This window comes from Tupaia chinensis, unplaced genomic scaffold (assembly GCF_000334495.1).
Source record: "Tupaia chinensis unplaced genomic scaffold, TupChi_1.0 Scaffold143936_1, whole genome shotgun sequence".
NCBI lineage: Eukaryota > Metazoa > Chordata > Mammalia > Scandentia > Tupaiidae > Tupaia > Tupaia belangeri.
The window spans coordinates 3,228-17,136 of record NW_006203787.1 but is presented as its reverse complement, the minus strand read 5'-3'; the positions used below and the strand labels follow the sequence as shown (position 1 = coordinate 17,136).

Genomic DNA, 13,909 nt, shown 5'->3' with positions numbered 1-13,909 from the left:
TAAATAATATATATTATTATTATTAAGAATTATTTTATTCAATTTCATTTATTTATTTATTTATTTATTTATTTATTTATTTATTTTTGCCAGAGAAAGACAGAGAGAGAGAGGAAAATTAGAAAGCAAGTTGCCAGGTCCAGGACTCAAACCACAATGTGAGAGTCCAGTGCCTTTAACCACTATGTCACCTACTGGTCCCAATATATATTGTTTTTAAATTAAAAATGTCTATTTGTGTCAGTGGATCCATTATCACTCATATATTATCACTGAGTGCCTTTAACCACTATGTCACCTACTGGTCCCAATATATATTGTTTTTAAATTAAAAATGTCTATTTGTGTCAGTGGATCCATTATCACTCATATATTATCACTGAGAAGTTTGGTTTACTATAAACAAAAATTAGAAACTGATACTTAGAATACAGTAACTATTGTATTACAGAACCACCTTGGTACACATAAAGACAGAATGTTGCTTTGCAGAAGCACTCATTATATTTGCCCTACAGTGGTGCCAGAGGTGATTATGGGACAGAAACCGAAAGCTAGGTTTTTGGTTTTGCTCAGTCCTGAGAGTCTCTCCTATCACAAGACTATGTAAGCACACTCTGTAAAAATCCCCAGAAAGGGTTCTGTGGGCTCAGAATCATCCTACATCCAGTAAAGGTACAATAACTACCCAGCGTGCAAAACCCCTTCAGTGCAAATGAGCCAAACTGCTAGTTATTTGTCACCTGCTCTGCCAGTACCTCGACCACATCCATCTCTGAAAGGGGCCATGTTCAGACATGGCTCATGTGCCGTGAGGTGCTGTACCTCTCGGGCAGGGCCCCTGTGAGCCGTGAATCTCCATGGTGAGGGGACAAGAGCAGCAACGAGAGAACAGTACCCTGATTGGCATGACTGGGACGGAGTGATGGATCGTAGCAACTGGAGATAAATGAAGGAAGGATCATAGAGAGGCATAAAGAACAAGAAGGTTTTGGGGCTGGCAGATGGCATGGTGGTTAGAGGCATTGGACTCCCACATGGCTGAGCATGGTTCGAGTCCCAGACCCGGCAGCTTTTTCACTTTCTCTGTCTCTCTCTGGTCAAATTAAAAATAATACTAAATCGACTTAACTAATTCTTAAAAACAAAACAAAACAGGAAGTTATACACAATACAGTTAATTTCATCTGTCTTATATCTTAATTGATAAACCCCACACTCAAATAATGTAAATCTTTACATTATTTTCTTCCTGGTTAATGCACATGAGAAATCTTTATAACACTATCCAAAAAATAAGCCTCAGCCCAGGGAAAAATCCCTTTTTACGTCCATAGAAACAAATTCACTATATACATTAAGTTTCCACACACTTTTACTTATGTCCCTAATAAACACATCAAGTAAGCCAGCTGTCCAGAACAGGTGGAATTCTCTCTGACAGAGAAAGTGAGATTCAAGGAAATTCAGACCTCAGGACTATGACTCTTACTTTAGAATTCTTTCTTGAAAACCAGACTAATATTTTCATTTTATTCCTTCTAGAAATGCCTTTGCACATCCTAGGACATTAAAGTAGTGACCTTGGAGTACTTCTGAAGGCCACCAAACATCTACATCTTCTACACTGTAAGCTTTTGTCCCTTTGAATACTTCATTAGTATAGTTACAGGATATAGCATTTGGGTAGCATCTTGATTTTTGGTCTCAGAATTCTGTAAAACAACAAAACAGCAAAAGGACAACGTGAAAAGGAGAGTGAGGCTTGCTTCCCCCCAGCCCAATAGGGCATAATTAGTGATGTAAAAAAAAAAAATGGTTAACTCACTCCAAAGTAATTTCTAAAATGTCAAAATATTATCCAAACAGAGTAAAAGTGAAATAAAAGTACAACCATAATTGCCACCCATACACTCGATTTCTGAAACACAGAAAAATTACCTGAAAAGTTAAAACCATGTTCATGCCAACCCTCAATTCTGTTTCCCACCCTTACTGCTTTCATGTCTTTAGGTATTTTTTTTTCCTAAAGTAAAAGTTACCAATGTCTATTAGCTCAGCAGCCATAGGAAAGCTAGGATGAGAATGAATACAAGAAAAAAAAAACTTACCAAGCTACTGAAGATAGGATTTTTCAATCCCTGCTTGAAACCCTTACAGCTTTGTCAACTTCGCTGAGTTAAATCACCTCTCAGATCAATCACTTGCTCATCTCTAAAATGTGAGTGAGTACACTTGATGTTTTCTAGGGTCCTGGTTGGCTCAAAAGTTTCTACACTATTGTGATCTGCTCAGGAGCAGAAAGATGGCATATAATGGCTCTGGAAGAGCTTCTATTGCTTTGCCTCATTTCGATTTGTTTTCCTATTCCCAAAGGCTAACAATGAGGTTTAAAGGACACATGCTGACAGGTAGTGGGGGGAAAAACTATTTTAGTATTTATATTTCACTATTTCATTTATTATGAAGAACATGAAAAATGTCTACAACACGGTCCGTAGACTCCTGTAGGAGTTTTCGCTCTCACGGGACAGTTAGTCCACAGAAATATATACTAATGTTGAAAAGGACAAAAGTATGAATGGCCAGACTAGTACTAAAATCCCACAAGTATGAGCACTGGACACCAGGTCAATTCTGAGATACACAGATACATCTGAAAAAGCCCTGAAAAGAACCCTGAAGGAGGAGTGTGGGGAACGGATGAATCCGGACAGGCAGATGTACAGAAGGAGATGGCCCCACCCACTTCTTTTTAATGGGAAACACCATCATCAAGGTGACGAATACACTGAAATAAAGGCCTGACTTTCAGGAATAGTCAGAACACAGCCATTTGATCAGAGGACTGCTGGGAAGCAGGTTTGGGAGAACCAGGGAGCGCCCACATTTTATAGCCATTCAGGTTGAAGGAGCTGGACTTTGATATACCTCCCAAGGCACTCGCAAAGGAAGAGAGTTGCAGGGAGCACTTTTTCAGGAAGATCAAGACCAAACAAAGGCCATTTGGAAGCACTGATTAAATGAGTGAGGAGACTAGTGGCCAGGAGCTGAGTTCGACCTCTAGTGCAACTGCCATGTATAGCTAAAGGCTAGGACACCAGAAAATGGAGAATCCAATATGGAGGCGCTTCCTTAGTAACGATTCCTTCTCTTTTCCTCCTTCCCCTTCCCGATCTGAATAAACCTCTGAACAATAAGGTAACAGAGAGAAAATTGTGTTTTCATTCATCAAGTCTAAGAAAGTACCCCATTCCCTGCTGGTGGTCTTTGGTTGGGTGACTGAGAATAGATTTTGTAACTTGCCTCATGGGGGCCACTGGGAAAACTGTTCATAGGGCAACCTTCTATTTTCACATGATTATGGAGATATGACCCAATCCCCACCCTTAGTTAAAAAGAAAACAAATCTTCTTAATTATTTCATTGGCTCTCTTCACTTCTTGATCTCCGCCAACTTTTCTCTAGGGTCTCTTCTTTATCTTTTCTTCTCCCACGATGACAATCTTGGATGTTGTGTTCCCTTGGCGCCCAAGACACACTCTTCATGTGGTGAAAAGAGTACATCCCATCAAAGACACTCTGGATGAGCTGGCCATAGCTGAGTGATAATAATCCCACTATCTAAAAGAAAAATATAATTTCAACACAAACACTCCCATGATGAGTCAGTCCTAACTATTGCCAGAGAAAGAGCTGCGCCATTTTTTTTTTCTCTTTCTCTCCGGCATGCAAGCTGCTGTGAAGAAGCATCTGCTGTCTAATTCTTTTCTATATTAGGATAAAATGCTTTTTGGCTTGCTGATTTCAGGCCCTTAGGAAAATAGGGGGGTGGGGAAAGTTTCTCATAAAGTCTTCATTGCACAACCAGTTGGTCTGTGTCCTGGGAACCCCAGGCCCAGACTCCTGGGCTGATCTGCAAGAGCAATAGCTGGGTGATAATCGGGTCAGAAACTGGGCAAGCTGTGCTCACTCGGGGTACAGATGGTCTCTATTTAGCAAGGATCTTCCACTGCGGCTGCTCCAACACCCAGATCATTTTAACAGGCTTCTTATCATTTTGAGGACGGCCGGCATACTTTTCCTGAAGACTAACCAGATACAGCATTTGATTTTCACAGTTTAGATAAGGGCTTGGAAAGCCAACTGGAACAGAACAGGGTATAAGAATGAAAACCTTCATTCAAGACAGATGTGTCCTTGACAGTGTGTCTACAGAGCACCTGAGGAAGCAGTATTGGTGGCATTTTCCCATCAGTTCCTTCCGAGCTTCCTTCTTGTCAGAGCTGTTTTTATTGAAGACAGGGGCACATAGTTCACATGAAGATTCTTCACCCGGGGCAGGGGCAGGGGCAGGGGCACGGGAGGTGGAGATAGCAGAGTGCATCAACTAATGAAGGCTGTTGACCCAACTCATGAGAAGACCGCAGGGAATGTCGAGAACACTCTCATTATGTTTTGCTCGCTCTCTCTCTCTCTCTCTCTCTCTCTCTACTTTCTGGATAAGTTTTTGCTATAAGGCACATGCACTCGCCAGAAAGACAGAGATAAAGAGACAGAAAGCAAGAAATCACCCCCCAGAGGGGATGGCCACACTGCAATCCCTTCTCCTCCATTCTCCTCTTGGGATCTTGGGCACGCACGCACACGTGCCTTGCATGAGTTGAAGCCACCAGGTCCAGGAATGAACCGCATGGGAATCCAGTAACACAGCCATTATGCCAACTGCTGGTCCCTCTTTCTCTCTCTCTCTTAAACTTCAGCTTTTGGTGTTCCCAAGCACTTGATCACAACTTCTAGTACTGACAAGTGGCCCAGCATCTCTGGACACCATTCAGAAGTGAATGGGGAGGCCCAAGCTCTCTGGGAAACAGATTTGCAGGGCTGTGTTCTATATTGCTTTTTGCAACATAATAATAATAATTATAGCTGTTGCTGTTACTGCTATGATTTTTTCAAACCAGTCTGTGTGACATATTTCTTGTCACCCACACCCTCAGGGACATGGAGAGATATGAATGTGCCTTAAACTAGCATGGAGAGTATATCTTAACTACCGACAACTACTACTTAGGAACCACAGAGAATGCTGCCTGTTTCCATACAACGAGACAACTTCAAAGTCTAAGTGAGCCATATCACAATCAAAAGGACTAATTTTAACAAGTCAAGGTGATGGAAGAGGAAGAGTGATAATTAAGTGACAAACATTTGCTTCTTCACGGATCCCAGACTTTACGCCTCCAGCCATAACATACCTGTTCTCAGAGTTGTAACAAATCTGCTCTCAAAAGAATTCCTTTTTGGTTATAGGCAATTCACAGATTTCAGCTTCTTGCTCCCTGGTTAGGGTTGATGGGCCAGGAAACATTTTTTATTAGGTTTCAATGCATCTGTGGTGCTTAAATAAGAGACTGAACCAGGCACTTGTTCCGTGCTGTAGGGTGATAAGTTGCATTAATTTTTATTTTAGGCTGTCTCCAAACATGGCTTTTATAGACTAATAAAAAAGCAATTTTTATAAGTTCACAAGAAACAATGAACACAGTCGAGCATAAATATCTTACAACCAGGGCCAGAGGAAAATTATGAACTAAAAAATCTGCTGAAAGAGGCACAAAAAGCACGATTCCTAGATGCTGCATTCTCGAGGCAAATTAAATTCTCACCTAAACGGCAGATTCTATAAATTTTCGCTTGTAGTTTCTCTCAGTTCTCACCTTGCTTTCGTCTGGGATTCTATCTTCTTACTTTTTACCAATTTATATCCATCATACTCGTTAAGATCAACCTCAAAAAATCAACTCTTAGTGGGTAATATTATATATCCTCCTCTGCCTTCTTTTCATGCTTGTTTGTTTGTTTATTTTGACAGAGTCTCACACTGTCCTGATTCTCCACCCTCCCAAGTAGCTGAGACCACCACACCCAGCTCTTTCAGACACGGTCTATTTGTGTTGCCCAGGTCAGTCTGAACTTGAGCTCTCCCTGCCTCAGCTTACCTGCATGGCTGGGATTACAAGCAGAGGCCACCACTCTCATCTATAGGTTGGGCTGGGAATTGAACCCAGGCCTCCCATGTACTTTCAGCTAGCAGAACACAGCATCTAAGCAGCATGTACCACCACAGCTGGGTGACAACATTTACTTTTTAGTATGTTGCTCTATATTAAATCTTTAAAAGGTTTATTTTTCTTTAACAAAATTGTAAGCTTTTTCAAAAACACAGAATTTATTTATTTTTCTCTATAAAAAGAATCCCTTGGGGGACCAGCAGATGGCATAATGGTTATGTCCTTGCCATTCCATATAGTTGACTGTGGTTCAAGTACTGGACCTGGTGGCTTAAAACTCACACCGGGCGTGTGTACGTGTGTGCCCAAGATCCTAAGAAGAGAATGAAAGAGAAGGGATAGTGGCATGGCCATAGCCCCGGGGGCGGGGGGATGGATTTCTCACTTTCTGTCTCTGTCTCTCTGGAGAGCACACACATCCTATAGCAAAAAAATCTCTCAAAAAAAAAAAAGATAAAAAGAATCCCTTGATAGCAATGGGCATCAGACTAATGGTTGATAGTTGCTAGATACTTATTAACTATTATTTTTGTGATGCAATGGATATAACCCAGGTAACTTCCTAGCTCTCTCCTGTCATTATCATCCTGATTTTGATGTAGGAGTCTCATAAGAACATAAATTCAGGACCCCTACCTTTCTTTTCACTGGGCCTTATTGATAATGCAGACCCAAAGCATAGAAATGTGTTTTGGATCCAATAACGTGCAACGTGCCCACCATTGTTGAAGAAGATGTCCAGTGCATACAGGCATTTTAGGAAAAAAATCCAATGAAACATCAGTGCCAAAGCATGCTGAAGGCGGTCCTGATTTTTGTAGGATTCTGCCTTTTTTTCCAACTTTGAATCTAGACAATCAGTGTCATTTTTAAATGTTGCTTTCAAAAACTGCAGAAAAATCACAAATTCACATTTCCCTACGTTGATTGACAATATACTGGGGAACACCAAAACCTTAATAGGAAATGTTTCAGCAAAATTATGTCATTGTCATATTTCTGGAGAAATATTGCATAAATGTAATGGGTGGACTCTCTCAGACAATAAAATTTTTAAATATATTTGGAATAGCCATCTCATCAAAGCTATAGCTGAAGATTTTTTATATAGCAATAAGACATTATTAGGCAATTTATCATGCATATGTGGTAAGGCATGCTCTCAATGAATGTTTAATGTATATACCAAAATAATTTCCCAGAAGCTAAAAAATAACAAACTGTGACTAATCCAAATATATATATATATACATATATATATATATATACACACACACACACATATATATATATATACACACACACACACACACTCACACATATATCTACCCAATGTGAAACATCTGAGTATTTGGCAACTTCCAAAGGGCTGAGAGAGATTTTTTTATTTAATTTATTTAATATTGTTATTTTAAAAAATTTAACCAGAGAGATACACAGAGAGGGAAAGTAAGAAAGCAAGCCACCAGGTCCAGGACTTGAACCATATTTGGCCGAATGGGAATCCAGCACTTTAACCACCATTCTACCTGCTGGCCCCAACTGACAGGAATTTTAACTCTTGGTTCCACCAGTCATGTGATTAGCCTTTAGGAGACGGAGCATAAACCTTTGCTTTTTGTGCATCTGTGAATTAATGTGTTTTCGCCACACTATTAGACTGACATTTTTTTCTTCAAGACTCCGTGCAAAAAAGAAGAGAAGCCAGCAACAAAGTAAACAAACAAACTATTCAGGAACTTTAACGTGCAACCTATTTCCCCACACAGAGCCTGTTGACTTTCTTTGGCTTGTAAGTTGGTTAAACTCCAAAGGGAGTGCTCGTGGCTGGGCTGTTCATCTATGTATTAGAAAAATAAAAGCACTACCTACAATGAGTTGTAGGCGAGCTCTTCGAGATGGGAAAAAAAGCAAAGTGCTTTTCCTACTCTCATAAGCAGTCACAACAGAGCTCCTGTGATCAGATGTGTGGGGCGTGTTTTCCTAGCCCCGGGAGCTCTCCAGTGGGTAATAGCTGGGTCCTCGAACTCAACTCAACCCTAGGTCAGCTCAGTTCTGGTGCTGTCCACCTGGAGATGGCATCAGTCCCATGGGATGAGCACTCAGTCCCACGAAACCCTCCACCTCAGATGATAGCTGTAACTAGCTGTGACTCCTGATTGGGACTGTACTTCTGCTCAGATGGCTATAAATTGGGGTTCCCACAATCCCTTCTTTAGATTTTCTTCATTTTCTACAGCATCTCACAGAAATCAAGGCAGTTCTTTACTCATGTATATTGGCTCATTAATAAAAGATATATATAAGGATCTATTATTAATAGATGAACAGCCTTAGGGTGAGATTCGGAAGGGTTCGAGTGTAGAATAGTCCAACCTAGGGAACTGGAGTCTGTCACCCTCTTGCATGCAGATGTGCACACCAATCCAGAGGCTTCTTTTTGTTTTCTTTTTGGAGAGAGAGATTTTTGCTATAGGGCGTGTGTACCTGTCGGACACTTAGAGAAAGACAGAGACAGAAAGCGAGAAATCACTCCCCAGGGGATGGCCATGCTGCAATCCCTTCTCCTCCATTCTCCTCTTGGAATTTTGGGCATACACGCACACTGGCCGGCTCAAGTTTTAAGCCACCAGGTCTGAAACTCAAACTGTGGTCAACTATGTGGGAGTCCAGCAATGTAACCATTATGCTATATGCTGGCCCCAATCCAGGGCCTTTCTAAATCCAGTCCTTTGAGCTTCTGTGGAGGTTCTAAAACATGGGCATGATCAATTAAATTATTGGGCATCAGTGATAAACTCAACCTTCAGCCCCTTTCCAACTTGCAGAACTTAGAAGTGGGGAGTAACTGAAGGTTTCATCTTCTAATCACATGATTGGTCCTCTGGCAGCTAATCACCATTGGAATATTACCAAGGAGCCCACCAAGAGTCACTTTATCAAAATAAAAGGTGTTCCTCTCACCTAAGAAATCCCAACAAATGTAGGGGCACTATGCCAGACACTCCTATTACTCAAGAAATTACAAAGGTCTTATAAGTTGTGCATCAGGATCAGGGGTTCAAGACTAAATATTAAAATCAAAGGTTTCTCTAGAACCCTTATCCACAATGGCTTCAGAATCTCTGTATACCAAGAACCAGGGGCAGAAACCAAAGACACAGTGCTTATTGTATCACCATATCATCGCATTCTATTCACAAGGTAACCTGTTCTATTGGGCACACTGTTAATTAACAAATTACTCCTTATTGTATGGCCCTTAGTGAAAGCATGTCGGAGGTGGGAAAACTAGACACTATTCCTTCCACGTTTTTTATAGAGGAAAGATTTGGGTCCAGGGACACTTGTCTGAATGCCGGTAACATCTTTTACTTAAGTTGCATGTTTATTTTGAGAAGTTTTGGTGGAATTTCTGAAGATTTTAAGAACAATTGTCTATACTATTTAAGGAAATGTCAGCAGCAAAAACTAAAAAATTAAAAATCTCAAAGGCTTCACACAAGTTTACTTCTTATTCATATAGCATAATGCATATTCTTTCATCATTAACCAAAATCAACTCAAAGTGGATTCAAAATTTAAATGTAAAGTCTCAAATTATAAAAATACTGATACAGAACACAGGGGAAACTCTTCAAGACACCAAAGAAGGCAAAGATTTCTTAAATAAAACCTCTGAAGCACAGGCAATAATCCAAAAAATAGACAATAGGAATACATCAAAGTAAAACAGCTTCTGCATAATTGAAGAAACTCCAATTAGAGTGAAGAGACAACCCTCAGAATGGAAGAAAATAGTTGCAAACTATTCCTCAGATAAAGGGATTGATAACCAGAACCCAAACAATTCACCAGCAAATAAGAGCACAATCCAATTTAAAAATGGGCAAATGAGCTCAGCAGACAACTCTCCAAGATGACAGCCAAAATGCATATAGAAAATGTTCAACATCACTTATCATAAGGTAAATGCAAATCAAAACCCCAATGAGATACCACTTAACCCCATTTGGAAAGTTTATGATCAAAAAAATAAAGAACAACTCTTCAACAATGTTAGTGGGAATGTAAATTAATACAGTCACTGTGTAACAATATGGAAATTCCTCAAAAAGCTACTAGTAGAACTACCACACAACTCACTCCATAGTATTTTACTCAAAGGGTAGGAAAACAGTGGGAAAAACACTTGCACATCCACTATCTCAGCATTATTCACAATTGCTGTAACATGGAATCATTTAAATGTCCAGAACACATGATTGGATTGAAAAAAAACTTTCAAATATACACTGCAGCGGGGGTCTTCAACCTGTTAGAAGCTGGGCTGTACAGCACGAGGTGAGCATTGGGTGAGCAACTAAAGCTGCTTCTGTGTTTACAACCACTCTCTTTTTCTTGCATTACCACATGAGCTCTGCCTCCTGTCAGATCAGTGGCAGTATTACATTCTCATAGAAGTGCAAACCCTACTGTGAACTAGGTTGTACTCCTATGAGAATTTAAAGTCTGATGATCTGAGGTAGAGCTGGGGCAGTGATCCTAGTGCTGGGGAATAGCTGCAAATACTGACTGACATTAGCAGAGAGATTTGACTTCATAAGGAGCATAATAAATTAATTGCTTGCAGACTCATATTGAAACCCAATTGGTGAGTGGCAAGTGAGTTGATATACGTCAATTGTACAGGCGCATCTTGTGGCAGGTTGTAAGTCAGAACCCAACACTTACTTTAGCTGATGCATGGCTGCCCATTATTTTATTTACCACCCCCATCTGTATGTAGGGGCACTATGCCAGACACTCCTATTACTCAAGAAATTACAAAGGTCTTATAAGTTGTGCATCAGGATCAGGGGTTCAAGACTAAATATTAAAATCAAAGGTTTCTCTAGAACCCTTATCCACAATGGCTTCAGAATCTCTGTATACCAAGAACCAGGGGCAGAAACCAAAGACACAGTGCTTATTGTATCACCATATCATCGCATTCTATTCACAAGGTAACCTGTTCTATTGGGCACACTGTTAATTAACAAATTACTCCTTATTGTATGGCCCTTAGTGAAAGCATGTCGGAGGTGGGAAAACTAGACACTATTCCTTCCACGTTTTTTATAGAGGAAAGATTTGGGTCCAGGGACACTTGTCTGAATGCCGGTAACATCTTTTACTTAAGTTGCATGTTTATTTTGAGAAGTTTTGGTGGAATTTCTGAAGATTTTAAGAACAATTGTCTATACTATTTAAGGAAATGTCAGCAGCAAAAACTAAAAAATTAAAAATCTCAAAGGCTTCACACAAGTTTACTTCTTATTCATATAGCATAATGCATATTCTTTCATCATTAACCAAAATCAACTCAAAGTGGATTCAAAATTTAAATGTAAAGTCTCAAATTATAAAAATACTGATACAGAACACAGGGGAAACTCTTCAAGACACCAAAGAAGGCAAAGATTTCTTAAATAAAACCTCTGAAGCACAGGCAATAATCCAAAAAATAGACAATAGGAATACATCAAAGTAAAACAGCTTCTGCATAATTGAAGAAACTCCAATTAGAGTGAAGAGACAACCCTCAGAATGGAAGAAAATAGTTGCAAACTATTCCTCAGATAAAGGGATTGATAACCAGAACCCAAACAATTCACCAGCAAATAAGAGCACAATCCAATTTAAAAATGGGCAAATGAGCTCAGCAGACAACTCTCCAAGATGACAGCCAAAATGCATATAGAAAATGTTCAACATCACTTATCATAAGGTAAATGCAAATCAAAACCCCAATGAGATACCACTTAACCCCATTTGGAAAGTTTATGATCAAAAAAATAAAGAACAACTCTTCAACAATGTTAGTGGGAATGTAAATTAATACAGTCACTGTGTAACAATATGGAAATTCCTCAAAAAGCTACTAGTAGAACTACCACACAACTCACTCCATAGTATTTTACTCAAAGGGTAGGAAAACAGTGGGAAAAACACTTGCACATCCACTATCTCAGCATTATTCACAATTGCTGTAACATGGAATCATTTAAATGTCCAGAACACATGATTGGATTGAAAAAAAACTTTCAAATATACACTGCAGCGGGGGTCTTCAACCTGTTAGAAGCTGGGCTGTACAGCACGAGGTGAGCATTGGGTGAGCAACTAAAGCTGCTTCTGTGTTTACAACCACTCTCTTTTTCTTGCATTACCACATGAGCTCTGCCTCCTGTCAGATCAGTGGCAGTATTACATTCTCATAGAAGTGCAAACCCTACTGTGAACTAGGTTGTACTCCTATGAGAATTTAAAGTCTGATGATCTGAGGTAGAGCTGGGGCAGTGATCCTAGTGCTGGGGAATAGCTGCAAATACTGACTGACATTAGCAGAGAGATTTGACTTCATAAGGAGCATAATAAATTAATTGCTTGCAGACTCATATTGAAACCCAATTGGTGAGTGGCAAGTGAGTTGATATACGTCAATTGTACAGGCGCATCTTGTGGCAGGTTGTAAGTCAGAACCCAACACTTACTTTAGCTGATGCATGGCTGCCCATTATTTTATTTACCACCCCCATCTGTGCCTCTTTCCCACACTACACACTCATCTCAGTCACAGTTTTGGTTAGCCCACACACTAACCCAAACCAAAATTAGTTTTTTTTAAAAAGTCACTGGAGAGCTTCTTTGAAATGGGCACACAACCTAATGAAAAGATGACAAAAGATTCTAAAACTGCCAAAAAAAGAAAGTTGCATTTAAAAGAGAACACCAAGGGTCCTACCTATGTATGGGTTTCAATAGATGATTAATATTTTCTAAGCCAATTCTGTATACTATGTGGTGACCAGATTCCAGTTGGAATACAAACTGAGGACTTTCACTGATTCTGCATTATGGTGAGTTGTATAATGATTTCATTATATGTTACAAAATGCAATAATAATAGAAATAAAATACACAATCCATGTAATGCTCTTGAATCATCCCCAAACCATTCTTCTTCCCCCTGGCCCCAGTCTGTGGAAAAACTGTCTTCCAGGAATCTGGTCCCTGGTTTCAAAAATGTTGGGGGCTACTGCCCTATAGAATACTCTGCCATAAAGAGCAATGAAACCTTGTCATTTGATTCAAAGTGGATGAATGCAGAAGATTTAATGCTAAGCAAACCAAAGCAGATTATGAGAGACAAACATTGTATATCCCCACTCAATATATATCTGATCTCCACAGTCTATGGCAGAAATTGAAAGATACAAAGAGAAAATGGTAAGGGGAACAAATGTAAATACCGAAGACTGCATGGGAGAGGAATAAATAAGAGCAGGTAGTAGAGGATAGATGGGAGGGCCTCAAGGAAGAAACATTTAACAGGCACAAGAATGTAAAGTTCGCTGTTGGAAATTATATACATGGTAATACTCTTCATTAGACTGTCACATACTGCATGCCAATTCTCAGAAACCATATTGTGTTCTATGGAGATGAGCAATGATTGAATGTAAATAAGAAATCATATAATGCTTTAAAATGCAGATTCCAGGTCAGGCAACTTTTCTCAAAGTCCTAATTTCTACTCCAGGCCCCTTCTATCTTAGGGTACAACATTTTCAACAAATAGTTTACAAAACACCAAGTCTCGGTTTCACTCTGCTAATGGGGAACAGGAAGGAATACTTTTCATTTTAATAGCTCAGGCCAAGAAGTACCATATACCCTTGGCTGGAAATCATTCACATGGTCATCACCACAAGGAAGGCTGGGGCAAGGAGATCTAGCTGAGTGTACAAGAAAAATTGGAAGTGAGTTTGATGATCCACTAGCAAACTTGG

The 13,909-nt window shown here is 39.7% G+C and overlaps 1 long non-coding RNA gene across 1 annotated transcript in view; it reads right to left on the bottom strand.

Annotated features, from left to right (window-relative positions):
* The window catches only part of LOC102490176 (uncharacterized), a 102,966-nt gene that overhangs the window by 88,802 nt on the left and 255 nt on the right, over positions 1–13,909 (bottom strand). The window lies entirely within an intron of this gene.